The sequence below is a fragment of the Anabas testudineus genome, chromosome 3 (assembly GCF_900324465.2).
Source record: "Anabas testudineus chromosome 3, fAnaTes1.2, whole genome shotgun sequence".
In the NCBI taxonomy this organism is placed as follows: Eukaryota; Metazoa; Chordata; class Actinopteri; order Anabantiformes; family Anabantidae; genus Anabas; species Anabas testudineus.
Genome location: NC_046612.1, coordinates 18,673,884 through 18,698,149, shown reverse-complemented (window position 1 = coordinate 18,698,149; position 24,266 = coordinate 18,673,884).

Sequence of the window (24,266 nt, the reverse complement as noted above, 5' to 3'; positions counted from 1 at the left end):
CGGAAACATCATAATAGCACAAATATGCGTAAATTACAGTCTGGTCACCTGGAGTAAAATGTTTAAAATAATTTTATAAATATTAATTTAGATCAGCATCACTGACCTAAATTCTTCTGTTCACATGGAAACTAAAAACAGTCCTTGAAGTTATTGCTTATCATGCTTTAATTCAACATAAAATTGTTTTTCTTCTTTGAAACATAACATGTTTAACACCGTAACATATAATTACATTCATGTATACACAGCTAATTAAATAAGTTGTAAAACAACTTAATACTTACAGTGGCAAGAAAAAGTATGTGAACCTTTTGCAACTTTCCGGTTTTCAGCAATAATTTGTCATAAATGTGATCTGATCTTCATCTAAATCAGGAGTAATAACAAAAAAGAAAATGGTGGTGGGGTCAGTCAGGGTTCACATAATTTTTCCACTAGCACTATGAGGTTTTCTTGTTCTCAATAAAAACATGAATGATCAGAATTTTTTTGTGTATTATTTTCATAATTAATGCAGAAAACCATGACATTCCAAAAGGTTCACATACTTTTTCTTGCCACTCTATGTATGTTGTTTATAATATAGAGTCATTTTATACTTTGCTGTTGTTAGCATGTTAGTTTAAACATCTAACTTATCTTTTCTGACAAAATTCTCCTTTCACAAAAATAAATGTGTTCACATTACAGTAACTCATCTTGAAGTTTTAATTATATGTAAAAACTATTTACTGTAGTTTATGTTTAACTTTTCATACATTTACCTTTTACTAAGTCTAGTTTTGGCGTAACCTGTATGTGTGTGTGTGTGTGTGTGTGTGTGTGTTGTGTGTTTGGTTGTTGTGTCTTGTGTCCTCCCATCATCTCTCTCACCAGGACATTAAAGGACAGTTTTCAGTCACAAAGGTTGAGAACATGTCTTGGATGGTTTGATGCATCCTAAAGTTTGACTTTTAGCCAAACAAGACTCAAACACATGTTAGCAAAAGAATCAATGGGTGTAAATGGAGAAAGCCTGTTGTCTTGTTCCAGGCCTGGTAAAGCAGAGGTGTGAGATGTTCGGTTGCAGTCCCCACGGTCTGAGGTGTTACCTTCTCTTTAACTTGTTTGGTAGCTACAAGATCCCGTCTCTATCAAGTGTGGCGATGATCAAAATACACGATTCATACAAACAGAAAAGTGCGTAGATGGAGGTCTTTCAAGTAATCTATTAAGTGACTTGTTCACCTGATAGATCTTCACAGTTGTATTTAGTTGTAATCCTTGATCACAATCATGTGATCATGTTTTACTCTAGGTTTATCTTAGATGACTTTATCTGTAACAAACACATGTAGCTGTGACATTTTACATTTGTCATTGTTTGTGTGAAGTGTCAAAACATTAGCCTGTTCTTTATATAAATAGTTAAAGTTATGTTATTTCGTTATTAATAATATTCTAAGGTGAGAACAATTGTGCAGTGTATGCTCACTCCTGCCTTCTTAGAAACTGTAAACATGACATCTTAGATACAGTATGTGCTGGCACTTATTATCCAGATAAGGCATCCTCTCACTTTACATCCCTCATCTTAAAACTACTCCATAGGTCATTAATTCCCAGACTGCTAAATCCTATTAGACCATGTCACCAATAAGAATCCATATGCAGAGGATATAGTCAATGGCCAATCCCTCATTAGAAGATGCCCACCAGCAGGCCCGAGGGCAGATCAAACGGGTTGGTCTAAATATTGCCTTCAAACCACTGCAGTAATCATGTCTCACTCTGTGGAGCGTGTAGGTGCAGCGCTGTGTGGGACTCCACAGGCAGGACTGTCATTTGGTTCTGTGTTCCTCCAGCTGGTCTGTTTTCTGCCTGTGTTGACTCCCGCAGTGGATGTGGAGATAAGATGTTTTGGAAAGCAGTATGGTAGTTATAATGAAGATATTCTGTGTTCCAACACACAGGAATATGATTTCTTAACATTACACACAGTAAATCAACAATCATTCATGTCAGCTCTCCTGTTTAATTCCTCCACTTACCTCTGAAAATGTCTATTGTCTTATGACCAATAGACACCAGTGACAAAAAATGAGCTCGCCAATCAGTAAATGACAGACGTCTGGGATGAGGAAGCTACTTCTCTTGACAAAGAAAGATGTGAATACCTTAATTCAGAGCTTATAAAAGTGATATTTAAGACCATGCACTATTAAATAAAATGTGTTTTTATTAGAAAACTGGCATGCTAGTAAAGTCTAAGCTATTAAAATGAAAGAATATATATAATACAATGTTTTAGGTGTATAATCCAGGACAGTGTTGCTTAAACCTTCCTGGAAAACTGAGCTGAATAAGAGCCTTCTCAAGAGGACGCTTAGTGTAGAACTGCCTGGATTAACTGCACTTACAGTATGTTGCAGGTGTGTGTGTGTGTGTGTGTGTGTGTGTGTGTGTGTGTGTGCAAGGCAGTGGAAAGTGGTCGGGGCCAAATTGCTTTATCATTTGTGGATGAATTGAATAAAGTCATATCTGGCTTTTTGGAATGTTACCACAGGGTTCAGGAAAATTCGTTAGTGGAGCATCTTGCTGAATTTTCCAAGATCCTGTTACACACTCACATGCACTCAGTCAAGGCTGTTGTGGAAAAATACCTTATGGGCTTGGAAAATGAGAAGTGCAATACAGACGCAGTCATAGCAATTTTTTAGTGTGTCATCTTGAAAGCAGAGAAATAGTTGAAGTGGATGAAACAATTTCAAGTAATGAAAGCTGGGAGACAACAAACACAACAGCTGCACTAATAGGAATGGTTCCCCCCATTTTAAAAATGCTCAACAGATCAACTGAAGCTACAATTTATACTCATGTCTGTCCATGACTTATATAAATCTAATTATATAGAGGAATAAATATAGAAACAATTGTTATAATATTAAAACTGTATAAATAGATGTCTTCAAGGCATTTCTGAGATTTCTCATTCAACACAACTGGATGGACATAAGGTCACGGTAACCTTGACCTTTGGTCTTTGACCACCAAATTCTAATCAGTTTATACTTGTGTCCAAATAGACATCTGTGCCAAATGTGAAGAAATACCCTCAAGGATTTTCCTGAGATATCGTGTTGACAAGAGTGTCTTTGTCCAGATGTCTTTGCATGGACAGCCTTAAAACACTGTGATAAAAACACAAGAGCAAATAGTAACAAATGGTTCAGTTTGACTCTATATGACGCCACAACGAATTTAAAAATGAAAAAGATGTGCAAGTATACGCCACTGAATACCGAATGGGAGCCCAAATGTCTGTTTACAGGACGAACCTCTCATCTGATGGTATGTCTGTAGACCTTCAGCATGCTGTACTGACTGTGTGGAAGGCAAGATAGATTAACTCAAGTAGTAGTACATACTAGAATAAACCTAGGGCGACACCATCCAACAGCACCGTGATCCAAAGCAAACCTACAACACAAAATTGTAGAGCGGCCGCCACTATCACCTGCCTTCAACCCCATAGAAAATCTCTACTGGGATTTAAAGAAGGTGGTCGCAGCACACAAATCCAGCATTATTTGTGAACTGGGGGCCGTTGTCCATGACGAATGGGCAATTTCTCAGGTATGGCTGATGGAAGGCTGGTGTGCGGCTATGCATCACAGCTGCAGCAGGTCATAACATCAAAGGGGTGTTCTACTACTAAAGTACTTAAGATGTCGTTAGGGGCTGAATATTTCTGAGACTGCATTTTGTTTTGAATTTGAGGACAAACTGAATCGGAAACAAATTTGTGTTGAGTTATCTAAACTGTTCTATTTGCTTGCTGCAGACGGCCAACAGTTAAATTATTTTAATTTTGTAATAGGGTTTCGACTGTATTATTTACTCCTGATTATGGCCCAGATGTATTTGTCCATGTTTAAGTATGCTGCAGTGTATGTTTGTGTGTAGTAGTGTGTGCGTTTCTTTGCAAGGTGGGGCAATTTGATAAATGGCGCCAAAGTAGAATAGACTGCTGTTCAGATGGCTTCAGCCTTGTAAAGATGTGACAAATGACGGAGCAGAAAGTATTGATTCCAATCTCTCTTTGGTGCTGTGTTTCACTGTGAAGGCTGCACACACGTTCACACACACACACACACACATACACACACACACGCTATACATACGTACAGTACACATGCATACAGCACAGTTGCATACAAAAGAGAAGAAGCACAAGCAGTGAATGCATGCATTATATAGATATATTTGTGACTCGTGTGAATATTAGAACATGGATTCTCATAGCTGCAGTATGTAGAAACATATGATTTGTTTGTGTGTACATGTGAGTCTATATGTACTGTATGTATGTGTAATGTTCTGCACATTGATGCTTTGTGGCCATGTGACTGTGGTCTTTGTGTATGTGTGTGTCTGTGCGGCTGTCCATATGTGTGCTGCCATTGTTAGTACTTTGTGTTCAGATGCCAGCAGGAGTCCCCGGTCACACACATTAAGGTCTCATCTCACTGTGTTTTAAACCAGCTGTGTTTCTCCACGCTGTCAAGAACATTCAGCCGCTCTGATTATATTTGTGTGTGTGTGTGTGCGCGGGTGGTGTGTGTGGGTGTGTGTGTATGTCAGGAAGTGTGTCAGGCTGTTTGTCAGGGTGCATGGGAGTGTGTGGCATGTTAGCATGATCACACAAGGGGGCAAAGGTCAAAGACAGCTAACCACAAGATGACAAGAAGGGGGGTGGAACCGATCAGATGAGAAGGGAGGACCAGAAGCACCAAGAGCAGGAAATAATGTGGCAGAGGGTAGGTAGGTAGGTAGGTAGGTAGGTGGGTAGGTGGGTAGGTAGGTAGGTGGGTAGGTTTGAAGTTCTGTTCATTTTTGGCAGAGTTGATGGGGACGAAACAGAAACAGAGAGAAGGAGACTGCATGTCTCCTTTTTGTGGTTAGTGTGGGTTACATGAAGAACACATTAATTATTCAATCAACTGTGTCTTGTGGTTGGTTTAAAAACAACCCTCTTTGCCTGCAACTTGTCTGAAAGAGTCCCCAGAGTGTAGGACAGCGTACTGCTGCTTTCTGACAATGGATGGATGACTGGTTATATAGCTAAACAGACAGAAAGCGCAGTTAAATATCTGCATGTCTCAACAAGATAAAGCTGATTACATAAGATTCAAACATACACTTTCATCACCACCTACTCAAATAGAATACTCTGCTACAATTAAAAGCTGTTTAAACCCTCTCAGCGAGCCCAAAGAAGAATGTTTATCTTTCCATAATACTGGATATGTCTGCATGATGATGAAAGCGTATGAATATCTTTGGTTATTGTTCCCAAACCTATGAGAGATGTTCAAAGATGGCTATGAATTAAACACTTCATTTATTAAATTGCAAGGACCAAAGTCCTGTGTGAGGTCAGGTTTAGGACAGTGAAGTACTCATGTCAGGAACCCAACCACTAAAAATGTAGTGACGTTGAAGTCATATATCTGGATGTTGAACGGCACCATCAGTTATATTGTTGAAGAGAAACTGGGATGTTGTAGAATCAAATTTAAACTCTACATCTAGAGAGAGACCTGAAGATGGTAGTTCACACATCCCACTTCCCATCCAGTCTGAAGGGGTTTAAGAGGATACACTGGCCAAATCCAGGTTAAATTTGAACCTGCTTAATTAATTGTTGGCCAAGGAGCTTGTACAAATTACTAAATTAATACTTTTGTAGTCACAATAATTGGCAGATTTGAGTTTTCCATTTTTAAAACATTTGCAGAAATGAACTCATTATGATTCACTGTGTGTAGAAAGGTTTTAAATTATATTTACTATGCAGTAAAATGTATAAAAAGTGAAGTGGGAAGAATTTCTAAAAACTAGAGATAGATATTGTTGGAGACTAACGTCTGTACATACTGTACACACACAAACACAAGCATTACTGTCAGTCAGTGCAGAGGGAGAGAGCTTTCTGCGGGGGGTCGGTGCAGAGGTCAAAGGCATTGAGAGGGACAACCACCACCCTGCCTGTCCTCCTCACCACCTTGCAGCACCACTTCCCATCACCCTCACTCACTCCCAATCAAGCCCTTCACACTCACATCTCCTGTTCCAATCTTTATGATGTGTGTGTGTGTGTTTGTGTGTGTGTGTGTGTGTGTGTGTGTGTGTGTGTGTGTGTGTGTGTGTGTGTGTGTGCGTGTGTGTGTGTGCGGCATCCAGGCATGCTGCAGCACAGCTCATCTCCCTGATACTGCAGCTCCTGAAATCGCTGCAGGGGGACACATTACTTCTGACCTTTGACCTGGGGAGAATTGACTCTTCACCAGGCCTGTGGGGTCACTCACCTTTGACCCCCGAGGTCATTCAGTAAAAGTCAGCCAATCACCAACCTCTGTGATTCACTCTCTGATCCTCCGGTGGAAAGGGAAGAGGTTGAGCTTATAGTGGTGGGGGGAGTTGACCATGAAGACACACCACCCCGCTGTGATGGAACATATGCTGTAGCATCTGCCTATTGTGGCAGATCTGTAGGGTTCCTGTCACAGCAGCCTGCATTGACAAGCCACAGCTTGTGTGTGTGTGTGATTCAGAATGTGTGACTAGTGTAATTTGGCATTAGACAAACCAGAGGGCTTGTAAGTCCCAGGAACATACATTCAGGTTGGGATGAATGCTCCTGCCCTATAGCTTCCTGCTGGTCTGGTTAGTTCTTGGGGAATGGAGTTTACTGGAAACTGATGGAGAATCCTTACGGTCATGACCGTTGGTGTAATCTAATGACTGCTCACTGAGTGCAGCAGGGAAGAGGAGGAGGTGGAGGCCATGGAGGAGTGGACATGAGGCGAGGAGTAGAGGGGGATGGTCAGGAAGGATGGGTGATGGGTTAGGAGGGAAGCACAGAAGAAGGGAGGGAGGGAATGGGTGATCGTCTGTCCACAAGACTGGTCGGCCGGTGTTGACCTCTATTTGATCAAATCAGATAACCAGCGCTCAGTCAAAGACATTGTCTTGTTATGTGCCATTGAAAACCTAATACAGGTTCACATTCATCTTGGAATATACAGAATGTTTGAATCAATGATTTACCACAGAGAGCTCTTCATTTAGATTAACCTGATTCTCTTTCTTGCTCGTTTGTGGAGGTTTGTTTGGCTTCTGACTCCACTTCAGAGTGGATTGATAGCAGGTGAGCCAGGGAGCACTTCATGTTCACAAAGATGCCATTACTAAAAACACTAGTTAAGCCATTCTGTGTGTTGTGTGGGAGAATGCTTTCATTATGTTGTGGGTATATTTATAATAGGAGGTGTGTGTGTGTGTGGGTGTGTATTTGGTGTATGTGTGTGTGTGGCCACGCTGCTGACCTCTAAGGATTTATGGGATGTAAGTGTGAGGGCTTTGTCACAGAGATATATCTGCAGGACCTACTGTGTTAATGCAGTGTGTGTTTGTATATGCGTATATGTCTCTCTCTGTCTCTCTTGCTGTGTGTGTGCCTGGGCGTATTTGTGAGTGTGTGCGTGTGTGTGTGTGTGTGTGTGTGACAGGGACTAATTCCATTAGTGGTCTAGTGCTACGGGAGATGAGCAAGGATTGACAGAGCTGCACTCGTAATGAATTGGCTCTGGCAGCATCACTCAGCCTATAAGTTCTCTCTCTGTCTCCCCCCTTTCCTGCTCCACTACTCGCTCCCTCTCTCTCTCAGCAACACTTTCATCCAACTGCCTCTCAATAAACACGCCCTCGTTAGGGCCTCGCTCTCTAATCACCACTCTTCATTACAGCCATGTTTGCTTAACTAGGAGGTTTCATTACAACTGCTGTGCCTGCAAAACTCCTGCATCTACCTGCATCCGCCAATTTCCTTTCTCCATTACTTTCAAGGTGCATTCACAAAATGACTAATTATCTCAGGGTCACATTATCACGTTTCGCTTGAGTAGGAGTTCTCTATTTTACACACGTGATAAATGTCTCTAACAATTGTAGCACAGACTTTGTTTTCCATATGTGGGTAACAGATTAATTTATCCCGAACTGAGGTTATTAGTTTTTTGTTCAGTCTTGCAGATGTGTGCGTGTAAACTCTTTCTAACTGTTCTATGCCAGAGATGAACAGCTGATTATAATATCCCGTATCCAGGCAGGTTATCATATGTTTATGTGCCTACAGCATGATAAAATCTTAAAACCTTATTTAAAATAGTGTTCTTTGCCTTCTTGTTCAAGCTCTTTGCTAAAACACACAATAAGAGACATTAAAAAGAAGCTAAACTTTACATCTAGATAAACTCTACAGAACACGTCCACCTGCCTTTTGCTTTTGTGTAACACCTGGGATTGTGACACTGTCGGTATATTAGGGTTTTGGTTCACGGAGCAGACTCAACTTCAGATTTGAACTGCATTCAGAACTGAAGTTGAGCCTCCCCTCATCCCACGGTGGCTGACAGGCCGAGGACTGCAAGCCTCTGGACAACAACACTGACCTTTAGGTGAAGAAAGCTCCTGCTCCAGTAGTGGAGGAACCCTACTGTTTGCTGCAGAGCCATCCAACACAGTGATAAAGGAAAGCAAGATGGCGGGGGGGCTCTGAAAGGGCACACAATGTCGATACAGGAGGAGGAGTGGTCTTCTGGACCCCCACCAGCACACTGAAGATGAACACACTCAAGGTCTGTAGGTCCTTATCTGAGCATCTTGAATTGTTGCCCTTTGTGTGCAAAGTGTAGCGACTGAATGTGAGCCGGTGTCACGATCGTGAGGTTTAAATGAACTTCACGCCTGATGACACCTGATGCAGACAGCACTTTCCCTCCTGTGAAATAGCTTCAGGCTGTTGATGATCATATAGCACCATGGTAAATAACATCAGCCTTCTGTCATTCGGTCATTTTGCAGATAAGAGTGTCTGCATTACGTTTGAAGATGACACTTCCTGTTTTACAATAAATACATGAATGACTTTATATTTTCAAATGTGTCCGTGCTTTCTGCCGTATCCCTCCTCTGCTCCTGCCTGATGTTGGCCGTTCTTCTGATCTTGTTATTCGCTCTTTTATAAGGACATTGATTCTGTAGGTCAGGTCTGCTGACCAGTCCCCTCCCCCCCCTCGGAGACTCTTTTCATGTTCCCAGCAGCAAACTGACACCTGCACTGGACCCCAGCAGTCAGCCTCCGTGATCCATACATCACACACACACACATATAGAAACACACATGAAAACAGACAAGTCACACTTTCACAGGCTTCTGTATGGGCATGTCCATATCTGCAAACACACCTTCAGCATACAAACACACACATCTCAACATGTAGACCATTACACAGTTATTGACACTTTGTGGGATGCCGGTATTCTGGCACAAATTGATTGGTCAGGTTGCTGTGGTGTATGAAGTGTTTGCACACACACTGAAAGCTGTTTTTACACTTAAACTAAACCTTTGCCTGGTTTTTGCATCAGCAGTTCATGCTGAGATATACTCCAGCTGTAAATCGGTAAAAGCACAGATGGATGAATGGACGAAAATGAATCTCTTTAAATATTATATGGTCAACAAGCTCGCCATCATTAACCACCATGCAGCAGATCACTTGTCCCTTCCTACTACCAGACCTACGCTGTCATGTACCAGAATAAACATGGTTAAAGTTATGGAACTGCTGGTCATGGTTTGGCACAAAATCTACTTGGTTAAGGTTACAAAATGGTTTGTTCAAATAAATTATATTGTTGTTAATGTAATATAACATTAAATGTGCAGTAAATGTTTTTAGCATAATGAATGAAGGATGTTTAGTTTGTACATCAGTGATAAACTGTCTTTACACTTGAAAATCAGTATAATAACGGACAGTCCATTCAATCTATTCATCTATTTTATTAGGCAACCGCTTTATAATGTTTATTAGATTTATTGTTAGTGGTGGAGTCTGCCATTCCTGCTCTAGAGTAACATTACCTACTCCTAAGGATTATTTATGGAGTTACTGACCATGCAGTATGATGGCTTAATAGTAAATAAGAAAAAATAATAAAAACCTAGTTTAAAATCAGCCAACTTATTCTAATGTTAATTCTCCTCAAATATAATGTCAATGTAATTCAATATGTAATGTAAATAGTAAGAAGTATTAATGCTAAACCTGGGCTGTCACTGTGACCAATGAAAAAGTAATACTTTTATTTAAATAATTTGTAGAGTGTAATGTAAAAATGTGCTAATCTACATGTAGGATACTGCATCCTCTGGAATGATGAAAAACACCAATAAGAGTTTAAGTGAGAGCAGTGGGAGGGAGGGAGGACTCCACCTGGACGTTGTGTCTCGTTGTGTGCTAATTGTATCTTTAACCACACTTTACAGTGATGGAGCAGGTGTGGAGCGGGGAGTCTTCATGCTGATGGTCTTCAGCGGGTCCATATATGAAGTACCTTGTTAAGCTAAGGTGGTCGATAGAGTCGACGGTGTTTGTGTGTCCTCATTAGCTGCAGGATGTCCCTCAGCAGGAGAGGGGAGGTGAGGAGGCCCTCATCGATGATGAGGTTGTGCATGTGTGTGTGAGTGTTTGTGTGTGTGAACCATCACATTGATCGATCCCACTCATAATCTCCCATGACCCCCTAGGCAGCATGAATTACACCAGTGGGCAGTGCGTTGTGTATGTGTATGTGTTTGTGAGGCTGGGAGAGTAGGGGGTGGGGGTCTCTATAATTACAGCTGATGGAGATAGCATCTAAGGGACCTGCACACAGGAGAAGCTGAGTGAGAGCAAGTGGATTAAGTCAAGAGAAAGAGGAGGTGTGGAGAAGGCAGAAGAGTGAAGGAGTTCCTCCAGTACAGTCAACTTTCTACTCTGCTCTCTGAAAATGGCAGCACCACTCACTCCTCTCCAACACACAGAGCCAACTGTAATCCTCCTGTTTGACTTTACATTGACATGATGATGATTCATTTGACACATGAAGCAAAAATGTAGATAATCAGTGGAAAACAGGTAAAGATGAAAAGTCTGAATATAGTATTTGCTTCACTGTTTTCTGTTTAATTTCAATATATTGAAATCAGTTTTCGACAACTAACAGGACTATAAAGAAATGTTTTGTTGAACCATCCATGTTTTTTGTATCTTGTAAAAAAACACTGCTAGCAAGAGCACGTGTAAGCATGTGTACATGTGCTGGCATGCGGGTGATGTGATACACAGTGTTGCTGATAGTTGGTATGAGAACTGTGGCACGACATCAGCTACAGGCGGGGAAGAAGAACAATGGCACTACTGCCAATGTCATGCATGAAAAACAGAGTGATTACATGTGATGAAACTCCGTTAACCAACCTACCTGCCTGGATCGTGTTGTTCTCCAGTGAAATAAAACGCTTTTTCCTTCATACTTAGTGTTTGTTTACAGTAAAGCTGCAGCTGCTGGCTGGTAATGACAGTGTGACATGCTCGCAGGTCGTTTGACAAAAATCTTTCAGCTGCAACCGCTGATGGTGCTTTATATATGTTGTGCCTCTTCTGTTCAGTTGAAAACTGTGATGGCAGAATAACAAATGTTCTTTACACTTCACGAAGCTAATGCCTGGTGTCTCTACTCAGAAAATGACAGCATTTCATTCAACCTATCCAGCCTCACGTCAAAGAATGAGACACACGCGTTCAAGCCTTATGGGTTTTTTAGTTTTTTGTTTTTTTTTTAATGAGAGGAGTAAAGTCCCATCTTTCTTTCCCTTCAGTCCTTCAGCCCTCCTTGTTAATATTTGGGGGGAGGAAAAAGGAAGGAGTTATATCAAGGTTGACACGCAAGTCGACTCATACATCACACAAGATGACCTTAGCTTCTGTAAAAGTCAGGACAGGACAGTGTGTGTGTGTGTGTGTATTTGTGGGTTTCTCCCAGTCACACACATGCACATATCTGCAGTTCTTCACTTCGGTTGACTTTTTTGTTTACAGCTCACCTTCTGTTTGTTTTTCTTCTGTCTGCTGATTTCTGCACCAAACACTGAATATGCTAATGAGAGCTTGTGAAACGGTGAGCTCAACCAGGAAGCTGAGGGTGCACTAAGGGATGTCCTCGGGTATAGGATTACACTGGCTGAAGATTATTATTGATTTGCTCATGAGGCTGTCAGTCTCTGCTCAGCTACCAGGAGCTGGGTGACTGACAGGGATGGGGTTGGGTGGCCCGCAGCCAACCAGGAGGAAGCACTCTGCTGGATGGTCTGAGAAGATGGAGGGATACTGAGAGAAGGATAACGCCGGGATGAGAGTAATTGATTATTGTTTCAGCAGCGGAGGGGGAGGAGGGAGAGGGGACAGGAGAGAGTGTGAGAGAGAGAGACACATAAACAGAGCAAAGGAGAGCGAGGCTGATTAATGGGAAATGGAAGAGAAATGAGTGAGTGCTGAGAGCAGAGATGTGATGGGTGATGAGACGGACAGACTGTAGGGGAGTCTTCCCTGTCTGTGCAGAGGAACCACCATCACAGCAAACACACACAGTTTATTATGTTGGTTTTTTTTATTTGATTGCAGTTTAAAATCATAAATATGAGACTAGGACAGTATGGTGTAAATAGACTTCCAATAAGAATTGTTATTATTTTATTTTTGTGCCATTTCTGTTTTTGCGAAGTAGAAACAAGATGCAACATTTCCGTGTAAATGTATAGAACATGTTTGGTTATTAATATATAAAAAACTGTTTCAGTAATGTTCACTGATTCTTTTGCTGCCTTTTTCACCCTCTGTGGCTGCCTGCTCTTTCAAACAGCATACAGTGTCACATGTCTGCAACTCAATACACCGAAACATGCAGAGCATGCAGATACAAACCGGACTATTGTGCATCCTCAGACAACGCAGTATTTTAATCATTCAATGTCTTCATAAGCAGTACGATCGAGACACATAAGATTTTACTAAGGACAGATTTAAGAATCAAGGAAGTCAAACAACAGGGAGATTGAGGAGCAAAGTGTGCTAACAGACATCAGCGGCAATTCTGTTCCTGTTGGCTGGAAGGCAAAAGGAAAACATAACACCAACAAGCACTCAGACATTCAAGTCCGACGTCCAAACTTGCAAACAAAGCAGCCAAACTAAAACATTAGCCTATAAACATTAAAGCGAGAGAGACGTCTGGCCCAGACAACTTTTAACAAGGTATGATTGTTGGTGCCAGACGTAGTATTTTATGCATCTCACAAAGCAGATGCCCTGATTAGATTTTCATGCACTAAAGTGTTCTCTAAAACCAAAACACACCGTTAGCGTCTGTGGCTCTTTCATTATATATTTGTGTACATTATAGAGGCGGCATACATTTACATTTCAGACGTTCAGGTGATGCTTTTTGCCAGAGTGTCTTACAGAGAGTGCCAGATTAAAACAAGAGGAATAGGGAGGACATCTAGTTCTCATCTGCAGAGTCCCTTTGTGTGTAAATCTAGTTTGTGCGATGCCTCCAGTTTCCCTCGAAAACCTCGTCCCTGCTCACCCTTTACACAAAGGCACTTTAATCAGCCAGCATCTACTGATGGGCAACAACAACAACACACACACACACACACACACACACACAGAGTACAGGTTTCTTTCTCACACGTCTTTTATTCTTGCTTTGCCTTCACTCATTCACTCCCGTGCTCTGTTTCTGTTTCTCTCTCTCTCTTTTTCTCACACTCTCTTTTTTACACACACACACACACACACACACACTCACAGCGATTCCCTCAGAGTGCAGACGCAAGCAGAAACAGTCACTCTGATATTATTAGACATTGCACTTTAGAAAGCCAGATGATTCATGTTTTTATTTGAGAACCATAAAACAATAAAGTTTGATTGCCGCGCCTGCTCCTGCTCCAGCTCCAGCCTCCTACAGCGGGACAAGACAGAGGCCAATAAATGACAACGTTGATTTCTGCTCGCACATTACTCTTTGCCATGAACAATTATCCATATTCATCTGTAGAGACACCGTGAAAAGGGCTTTTAATAAAACTCTGACAGATGAATTACACTAATGAGCCATAGTGAACATACAGGTCCATCATGAGAGATTGAAAAATATCAGACTACACACTTGTGAAACTCTAAAACAGCTCATTTGAGCCATTTAAGCAGTTTGTTTTATTTCAAATCCTTCACACGATTACCACCGCCTGTTTCTGTGAGTGCATCTGAGTGCAACACCATAAATGCCCTTCAGAAAAAGACCAGAAAGTCCAAAACTGTGCACTGTAACCCCCCCCCCATTTGTATGATTTATGACATTACGTGCACCCACACACTTTACGATCTATCTTTCTGCGCTGCCTTCAGCTGTGGTCATTTGGACCTGGTCAGATGACACCGTCAAACAAACTAGTTCAAACAAACAGTATCTATCAGGTCCATGTTGTTTGGGGATTTATTTCCACACGTACAAAGATACCTCGTGGTGCTGATGTCTCACCGGTAAGAACAGCTGCACAGGCCTTTTTTGACAAAAAGACACTTTAGCATATCAAGTACAGATGTTAACAAATTGCAGTAGTTTAATTGAAGTGTCCGGGTTTTGTGCAGCGAAGTCACTGCCACGCTGTGATACAAGTCGTCTTCGGTGTACTTCCACTTGCTGGCCACTCTTAAGGCCTGACTGATGTGAGTGCTACAGCTTCTCCCATCTCACTGGAGTAAAACTAAAGCTCAGTCAGAGAGGCCATCGGTTGTTTCAGCACCACTTTCAGTGAGGCTCTTCTTTGTCCAACTAAACTCTTTGTACAAGACTCAGTGGGTCTTTCAAACATCTTCTATTTTCAAAGATGGAGGCCATGGGCTCTTGGGAAGTTTGGCTGCTTAAAGTTTTTTTATACCACGCCCTGGGTGTATTCCTCAGCTCATCTCATTTCCAAAGTCTACACACGATTCATGGCTTGGTTTTTGCAGTAGCACTGAACTGTGAACTCTAATGTGGACATCTGTCCGATCTATTGCATTTTAAAGTAGATTCAACTTTAAGAACAGATGATCAAAGGAAACTGGATGTATGCATCCATGTAAAACCGTATTTTGAAACTGAATACAGTTCTAAAATATATTATTTCAACATGTATGTGCCTGTAATACAAAGACATGTGGTAACGCCAGAACATAGATGCTGTTTTCTCCAGGTTTTGACTTTACTCCTCCGCAGCACACATTATTTAAAGGCAGCTGGCAGCTTTCTGCCACACCTCAAGGTGTCTGTGTCACCACCAAGCACACACACACACACAGACACACACACAGAAACATCACTACCCTTGACACACAACCGACAGCGTGTCCTTGTCCCCTTGTCACACAACCCCTGACCCCACCTCACTCTGTCCCCTTAGCCTTCAGCAGCACCTCCCTCTCTCTCCTGTCTGTGTGCTGACACACACGTGTGTGTGTGTGTGTATGTGTGTGTTGGCGTGTGCAACATCTCCCTCTCCCCTCTGAAATATGGCTGTGTCTGCTTGGTCTGTATATCTTGACTCGGCCCTTCAGCAGAAAACCTTGGTCGCTGCCACCACAAATAGCCCTCAGACACGGCGCTCTAACAAGTCAACAGCGAAATGAAAAACGTGTGCACTCTGTGACATTTGTGGACTGAAATTCATTCACTGCTGATCAATTACTCACGGAAGGACGTTTCAATCCATAAATAATCTGATGTTAGAAAAATAAAACAATATTAAAGTGTAGACATCATGAATATGGTGTCGTGGTGCTGTGAGTGATCTAGCCTTCAAACCATAATCAGAAATTATATTATTATATTATATGTTTACATGTTATGTTCAATAAAAACATGAAAACATATAATGTTTGTGTACTATTATTTTAAGCAGACTGTGTTTTTCTATTATTGTGACTTAGATGAAGATCAGAGCACATTTTATGACCAATTCATGCAAAACTCCACGTAATCCCAAAGGGTTCACATACTTTTTCTTGCAAAAAGTGTTTGTGTGATTATCATGTGCAGTGTTTCAAACCGCAGTTACATGTTAAAAGCGGCTCGTCCTTTTTCTTGAGATGTGTAGTTGTGTTAAACGTCAGCATGGGATCGACTTTCTCGTCATTTCACCTATGCACAGTCCTCTCATTAGCGCCACCGCAGCTTGCTGGAGCTTTGTCAAGAGCACTTGACAGGTCACTGAGTGTTAACATGTAATGAAAGCATTGCAAAGTAATCTGCAACGTGTCACACGGGCTCTCCTTTAGCCTTGTGATGACTGGAGGATGATTGTGGAGGATTATGTAGAAAATGGACCCACTCAGGTAAAGTCCCCTCCAATCTCTTTCTGTGTTTTAGAGTGGCCCACAATCTTGTTGCCTGATGAAATCAATTATCAGTTTCCTCAGTCTCAACAGTGGCGAAAGACTGAAAGACTCACATCTGTGACCACCACAAACAAACAGAATCAAGGAGCAATGAATTATTCCTTTTGGAGGAAAAGAGTGATAGACAACTGCATGGGATGTGTTTAATCAAATGCAAGACTTCACAATGCTCACACACACACGCACACACACACACACACACACACAGACATTAAGGCTGTCAAGATATCGAACCAGAGAAGCCTTGGATATCTCCCATTGCTGCTTCACAAACAGGATGCACCAATCAGCCTCAGGCAATTCTCTAGATGTGTTTGCGCGTTTGTTTGGGTCTGAGAGTTTGACTGTATGCTTGGATGCATGTCTTACACGTATGCCAATGTACCTGTATTCATCAGCTGGCAGACATCCCACTTCCCCCAGAAATGTGTTGTTAACCGTTATAATATTCATTTGAAATAATGAGTGTGTTGTTCTTTGTGTGCACTGGAAACATCTGTTCCTCACAGTTTATTCCCATGTTGTTACATCTTAGTAGTGCTAGAGGGAGCCCTGCTCCAGTTCACACACAGACAAAAGTCAAGGACCCAACACCACCGCCTCCCCCCCTACCCACAGCCCCTCCGCCCCCCTTCCCTCAGACTCCTGGCAGTAAGCAGGGCCACTGGGCCAAGGCCAGTCCAGCCCTTCAGCCACAGAGATGGGCTCAGATGCCTCAGGGGACCGGTGGGGGACTTGCCAGGGCCTGCGCTGTGGTCAACCAAGGGGTGGGACAAAGAGCGGGAAGCGAAATGCAATCTGAACCTGTCACTTACCCCAAGAGGCGCAGAGAGTGCAGTGCAAAGAGGGAAAGACAGTAGAAATGTAGAAGTAGAGAAGGGAAAACACAGCACAAGAAAGACAGAAGGGAGACAGACAAAGATTGAGAAAAAGACAGTGGTCCTAAAGGGGCTGAATGGATCCATCAATACAGTAAAATGAAAGGAAAGAAAAAGATTCAGGCCAGGAATTATTTTGGGTCGGTTCAAAAAAACCTTGCCACTTTGCAGATTGGGTGTTTAGTGTAAAAACCCAAGGTCTAAAGCATGGCTGCAGTCTGGGCGCTGAAAAGCCATTCTCTGAATTCTGTTCTTTAAATGGGGAGAAATATTGATCTGGCTCAGCTGGCCCTGTAGTGCTGTGTGTGCCTGCGTGTGTGTGTGTGTGTGTGTGTAGCTGCGAGTGTGTGGGTGTGTGTGTGTGTGTGTGTGTGTATGAGGCTTTGTCTTTTAGGACCCGCTGGGGGTGGTGGTGGGGTATTACCATGGAAACAGCCTCACCCCCGACCACCACCACAACCACCACCCACCTCAACCATCCTAACACGCACGTGCACACAGACACATACATATAATACATACACGCGTTGTCCCGGCCAGGAGTGTTGACGTACACGCACGTGCTTCTCACACACACGTTTTTAAGGCCACTGGGCAAAAGATGTAGAAATTTCTGAAGGCGTTTCAGGATGTGTCACACTCCTCGATGAACAGATAGGGATAAAAACTGCACCTGGAGGCTACACACACTATACACACACACACACACAGTATGAGGTCCAAGAAAACAGACAATCACTGTGAAAAAAAAAAACCTGCACAACGCTAATGTGCGACTCAGACTCATCACTCATCGTTTTCTTTCCTTCAATTTAGCCTTTTTGTCTCTTCCACTCCTCCTTCTCACGAGCACACACTCACACCATTTCGTACTGTGTCCATCATATCCTATACACTTCTACGCACTTATGTGCACTTAAAGTAGAAACACATACATAACCATCACCATCTATTTTAGCTGCAGGTATTTTTGTGCTCACAAATGCAAACTAGCACAGCCGCACATTCACAGGCACACACACACACACACACACACACACACACCTGTCTTGTGGGAATGAGACATGAGGAGAGGAGATCAGAGTGGTTTACTGCCAGGTAACTGATATAAATACCCCTCATTACAATGGTGACAGGGGTTTCTTCTTTCCTCTGGTGAAATAGCATCATTAGGGACACACACACACAAACAAACACACACACACAATGGTCACAAACAAGCATGGACACAATTGCAGGGGAAAGAAACACAAACAAAACAAACAGCTGATTTCGATGTGGGGATATAAATGTAATAACATGATGTGGAGAAAAATGCAAAGTCCTGGCATTAATGTACACACAAACACAAATAAATAGGCAAATGCAAACAGATAAATATGGAGCATAGTATTCTCTTTTTTTCTAAATTATATTACTGATAATAGATCACTGCGGGTTTCATAGGCTCGTTATAAGGCAGGAAGTCGCAGTGCTGGCCGACACGGGGAGATCAATATGCCCAGGGTCAATTACAATATTTAGGGTCACATGACTCCAGTACCAAAATAAATCAGGATGTGAAATGTTGTTGGGGTGGATGCCAGGATGGGCCTACGGGTGAAAGAGTCTGAGGGAGGAGAGGAGAGAAATGAGAGGAGGAGAAAAAGACAGGGAGTGGACAAAAGATGGCAAATCGGCTAGGTGTTCATTGTAGAAGAGCTGCGTGTGACTCAGATTTGGCCTGGATAACATAAAAAGGCATCGCGAGCACACTTTAAACACAATATGAACAAGGCGATAAGATGCATTTATTATTAAGGTTAGCTGTTAGCTAACATTATAACGCCTAACGTCGACTAAGAGTTTGGATATTTTGTTAAGTGCTTGTTATTTATTTGGTGATAAGTGTTGCATATGTAAAATTGAATCATTATTTACGTCTAAACCAAACTCAATACATCCTTCAGCATCTTCCCATATTGAAAAGCGTCTGTGTAAGTGAGCTTAATGTAATTACAGAGACCATTTAGTAAACTAAGGCAATCAGATACAGTGTAGAAGCATTACAGTCAAAGAAAACACTTTGATGGCGAGGTAACTGAAATTCGATTACATATTGTAAACACAGTGAGCATCCCTTCACTGGGGCTCCACCATAGCTCAGATTAGATCACGTCTCGCTTATTAATTTCTCCAATGAGGAGATTTGGTGTTTTGCTGAGTAATGGCGCTGCCGTCCAAATGGACAGCACACAACAGCACAAGAGAAGACAGATGAGCAACAAAAGGAAGCAATTGTATTTCCTCTTTATAATAAAGCTTTTAAACTTTTAGCTGATTCAAACATCCCACTCCTCTGTCTCCGTGCAGCAAGAGGAGGAGGTGAGGAGAGAGTGATAGATGGACCCGCAGATTCGTCTTTTAAGGCAAAAGCCAGAGCAGAGAAAGCTGCTGTTCAGGTCCTAACTGTTTACTGACGCTGTGCTTCTCATTTGCTGTTGACTGATTGTCGATTCACTGCCCCCCACAAAATTATATCCATTTCTCTATGCAGCACAATGTCTCCAAACAAAAAATGTATTAGCTCAAGAGACTCCTCTGATCCTCGTGTGTGCGCACAGGCGTTCACATGCGGACGTGTGTTTCTGTTTGTGTGTGTTTATGTAATTAATTGGGGATTTCTGGGTCTATTCAAGACGAGCTGACCTCTGACCTCCTTTACAAGTGGCAGCTCCGCCCTCTCTGGCCCTGAGTCTCTCAATCTCACACTGTGCTAAAGGAAATTAGTCACACACTTAACCACGCACACCCTGCCCATTGTTAAGTGACTCCTAAAGTGTGTCAAAGAGGTTTCATGGTTCCCTTAAACAGCTCTCCCTCCCAGGCAGCAGGCATGTTCAGGTTCAACACACAAACCCTAGAGCTGAGGTACTCCACCTTGGCCTGTGACCCTTAAAAACAAAGAGGTGGCTTCTGGTACACACAAACAATTATACACAAATCTCTCCTTTATTTAAATCGATAATATATTAGCCAAAGTTCCAAAGTATCAACGCCGCTTTCCATAGAAAAAACTATAAAAAAAAGATTTTTTTTCAGGGGGCTGCTTTTTAAAGTTAGGAAAATACACTGTTGATGATTTGACTTATTTGGTTATAGCCTGAGACACAGTTGTGTACTTGGGATGTGGATTTTGATGATGATCACATGCCAGATTGTAAGACTTCTATCTAGACTCGGACTTGGATCTCCCTAAACCTTCCTCCTTGCAGGCTTTTGGACCGTGGACTGGATCCTCCTCAGATCACAGACTTCACCCACTTTTGTTATGAGTTTTTCTGTGCCCATTTTGAGCAGCGCCCATTATTTGTTGCCTCGGTGTTCACCTCAGACAGTGGGCAACTGCAGAGTGTAACCTCCAGATTGTTGTAATAATTCAGAGGAATTCAGTGCTGAGCGCTCCAGAATTTTTGATCCCTATGATAGGAAAGGATAGGATACTTTATTTGTCATTTCATTTATTAAAGATGAAACGAAATGCTGTACTCAGGTCTCAGTAGCCTTAGAAAAATACATACTATCAAAAAAAAAAAAAAAACAGCATGATAAATATAAATAAAATAAAATCAACCTGATAAATATAAATAAAAATCAACCTAAATATGTAAGAAGAAAAATATAAGAGCATGTATATGAATATATGGGTGTACATGCTGAAGAAGTGCAACAGTGCAGTGCAATTATTTTAAAAAGGAGCTGGTGAAGAGCAGTATTTATCATTTGAATAGCATCCGGGTAGAAGCTGTCCGTCAGTCTCTTAGTCCTCACCCGGGTGTTGCGCAGTCTCCTGCCTGAAGGGAGAGGAACAAACAGCTTGTGTGCAGGGTGGCTGATGTCTCTCACGATGTAGAGAGACTTCTCTCTGCATCTGTTGGTGTAAATGTCTAAAAGTGTTGGAAATGTGCCGGCCAATTATTTTTTCTGCTGACCTCACACGCTTCAGTGCCTGCTTTTCCTCCACTAAGCAGCTAGCGTACCACACAGTCATGGAGGAGGTTAAGCTGCTCTCCACCACACACCTGTAGTCATCTATGTCAGTAGTGAAACCCTCCTGAAAACGAGGTTTTCCCTGACACCTCGCAGGTCTCTACCATTTCCCTAGATCTAGAGTTCTTTAATAAGATGAAAGTGACCCTCTCTTGGTCCACACACAGCCTGCAGCATAGACCTATTTCCGGAAATCACACCACCCAAAGGTAGACTCTTTTTTTTATGACCTCCTGAACGAGAGGCCATGTACAAATACATTACTGATGCCTTAAAGGTTGGCTTCAAGATGGAACTCCCCGCCCCTGCATTGACTATCAAACACTGAACGATCAGTATCCCCTTCCTCTTCTCACTTCAGTGTTTAAAATTTTGCAGGGAGCCCAGGTGGACCTGAGGAATGCCTACCACTTAGTTGGAAGTTTTGTCATTTCATTTATTAAAGATGAAACGAAATGCTGTACTCAGGTGTCAGTAGCCTTAGAAAAATACATACTATCAAAAAAAAAAAAAAAACAGCATGATAAATATAAATAAAATAAAATGACTAAACTTCCAGATACCACTTAGTTTGCATTAAAGAGGGGGATGAGTGGAAAATGGCTTTTAACACCCCGACAGGCCACTACGAATATCTGGTTATGCCCTTTGGGCTAGCCAATCCCCCGACCGTTTTGAGTGCTGAATAAATTTGTCTTAGTTTATCTTGATGACATTTTGATCTTCTGCCATTCTGAGACAGGAAGGACGTTTTACAGCTGTTACTCCAGAACCAGCTCTATAAAGTGTAAATATCACAAGCCATGCTGTTCCAGGTTTTCACTGATTATCACAATCTAGAATATCTACAATCAACCAAGAGACTCAAAAAACCTCATCTTGTGAGTTCTCCAGTGGTGCCACGCGTCTTGTCCCACCTGCCATCCTTCGTCTCTCAGACCCTTTTCGTCCTGAAACAGCGCCTCTGGCCGTCCATCACCTCTGACATTAAGGGTTAGTCTCCTAGTTCCCCACAGACCCTGGACCCACATCTCCACTGACTTTGACACCCTTCATTCCAAGCCGGCCCTCCCAAGTCAGTTGTCGCCCACATGTGCAGTGAAATCCACACAGTTGCTTATGTGTGCGCATGCATGTGATCAAATGTGATACGATAGTGCGAATTTCTAACACACTAACGATCCTGGTGATTGAAAGTGTCTGCCGATTATTGATTTCCCCACAGAGAAGTTGCTAAAAGTCTCGCAGCTAATCCTGGAGGGCTGAAGACGCTGTAGATAATGACGTGTAATGAGCTAATGACTTGTTGAAATATTTAGTAGAGCCTCAATAAGATTGCACTATTAGAGGTGGGAGAGGTCATTAGAGGACTGTCTGAGGGACAGCCCTTCGATTAGTAGCACACAGGGCCTTCGACTCTAGGTTGCACACACACACACACACACGCACACATACACACACAGAGGCAGGTACATGCAAGGATAAAAGCATACACACCTAAACGGACACACACACACACTCATTGTCAAACACAGAAAAAAAGAGAATGGACAAAAAAGCATGGCTGTTAGTATTAGGAGTTAGACCATTGATCGGTCAGCTTTTAAGAGAGTGACCTTTTGCAGAGGGCTCTACTGGCCTTGATAAATCTGATCTGGGGGCCATCTGTGTCTGGGTGGGAGCAGCCTCTCTAGGATGGGACCCTAGAGAGGAGAGGAGAGGAGAGGAGAGGAGAGGAGAGGAGAGGAGAGGAGAGGAGAGGAGAGGAGAGAAACATTGCAGGTGAGCAGAGCAGCTGAAAGAAGATGAGGAAAGAAAAGACTGGAGAGGACAGGAAGACACAGAGTAAGAGAGGAAAGGTCAAAGGAAGAAGAAAATTGAAGCCACAGGGGAGCAGAAAGACCTTGAAAGAGAAAGAAAAATGAAAAAAGAGCAAAGGAAACAATGGAGAGGAATAGTTATTTGTTACAGATAGTTAACAAGTTGCTGGACAGTGATTGTTCGGTATTCTTGTGCCATAAGTCTCTGATGGTTCATACAGTCACCTTGCAGCTTCTAAAGACTTCTAAAGACTGTAGAAAGCCATCTAATAGGCTATCAATGCAAACAGCTTAATTGCACAATGACTATTGACAATAGCTTTAAACATCTCAAGCATTTAGTGCGGGCTAATAGAGATCTGATCGTCTACATTGCCACTCTGTAAAGCTTAAATTGCAGCCCATCTGTTTCTAAATACAGGGAGTAAAGTGCAGTGAGTGCAAATGAATGCACTTAGTCCGCACGACCCTTCTCACACGTGTTTATGTCAATATTATGTTTCTGAAGAAAATAGGAAGCAAGAAATTGATTTAAAGAGTGTCTGAAATATTTACCTGTTAATGTACCGAATGATTCAAAGCCATTTAATAGAGTGAATAACTCAAGTATTCCCTCAGATTAGTGTTTGCTGCGCTACCACTCCAGCTGGCAAATGGCAGAACTGCACATCAGCAGAAATCTTTTTTTTTTTTTTCTGTCACGTACGCTGAATCGCTCTGAAGCTCAGCAGTTACAAACAGGGAGGGAACCAGTTAATGAATCTGGACGTTTCTGGGAATGTGAATATGTAATACTCTTCTCCCTCAGGAACTATTGCTGCGGTGCTGTTCAGCACGGACATACTTACCACAAAAAGGGGGGGGGGGGGGGGGGTTATGACACAAAGAGGATTCATGTGTCGTCCATGTTCTGGCTGATCCTGACTTTATTTAAACTTCAGATCTCTAGTTACAGAAGACGTGAATGAACAGTTCAGGACTCAACTGTCATAACTTTCATGATTATAATACTTTAGTATTCATTTTTAAATGACAGGACTGACTGACATTTACATTCATATTTAGTTATTTGACAGATGCTTTTATCCAAAGCGACTTACAAGTGAGCTACAAAGGAAGCAAATATCTAAGCCAAGGAGAAAAGAGCTCCAGGAAGAGCT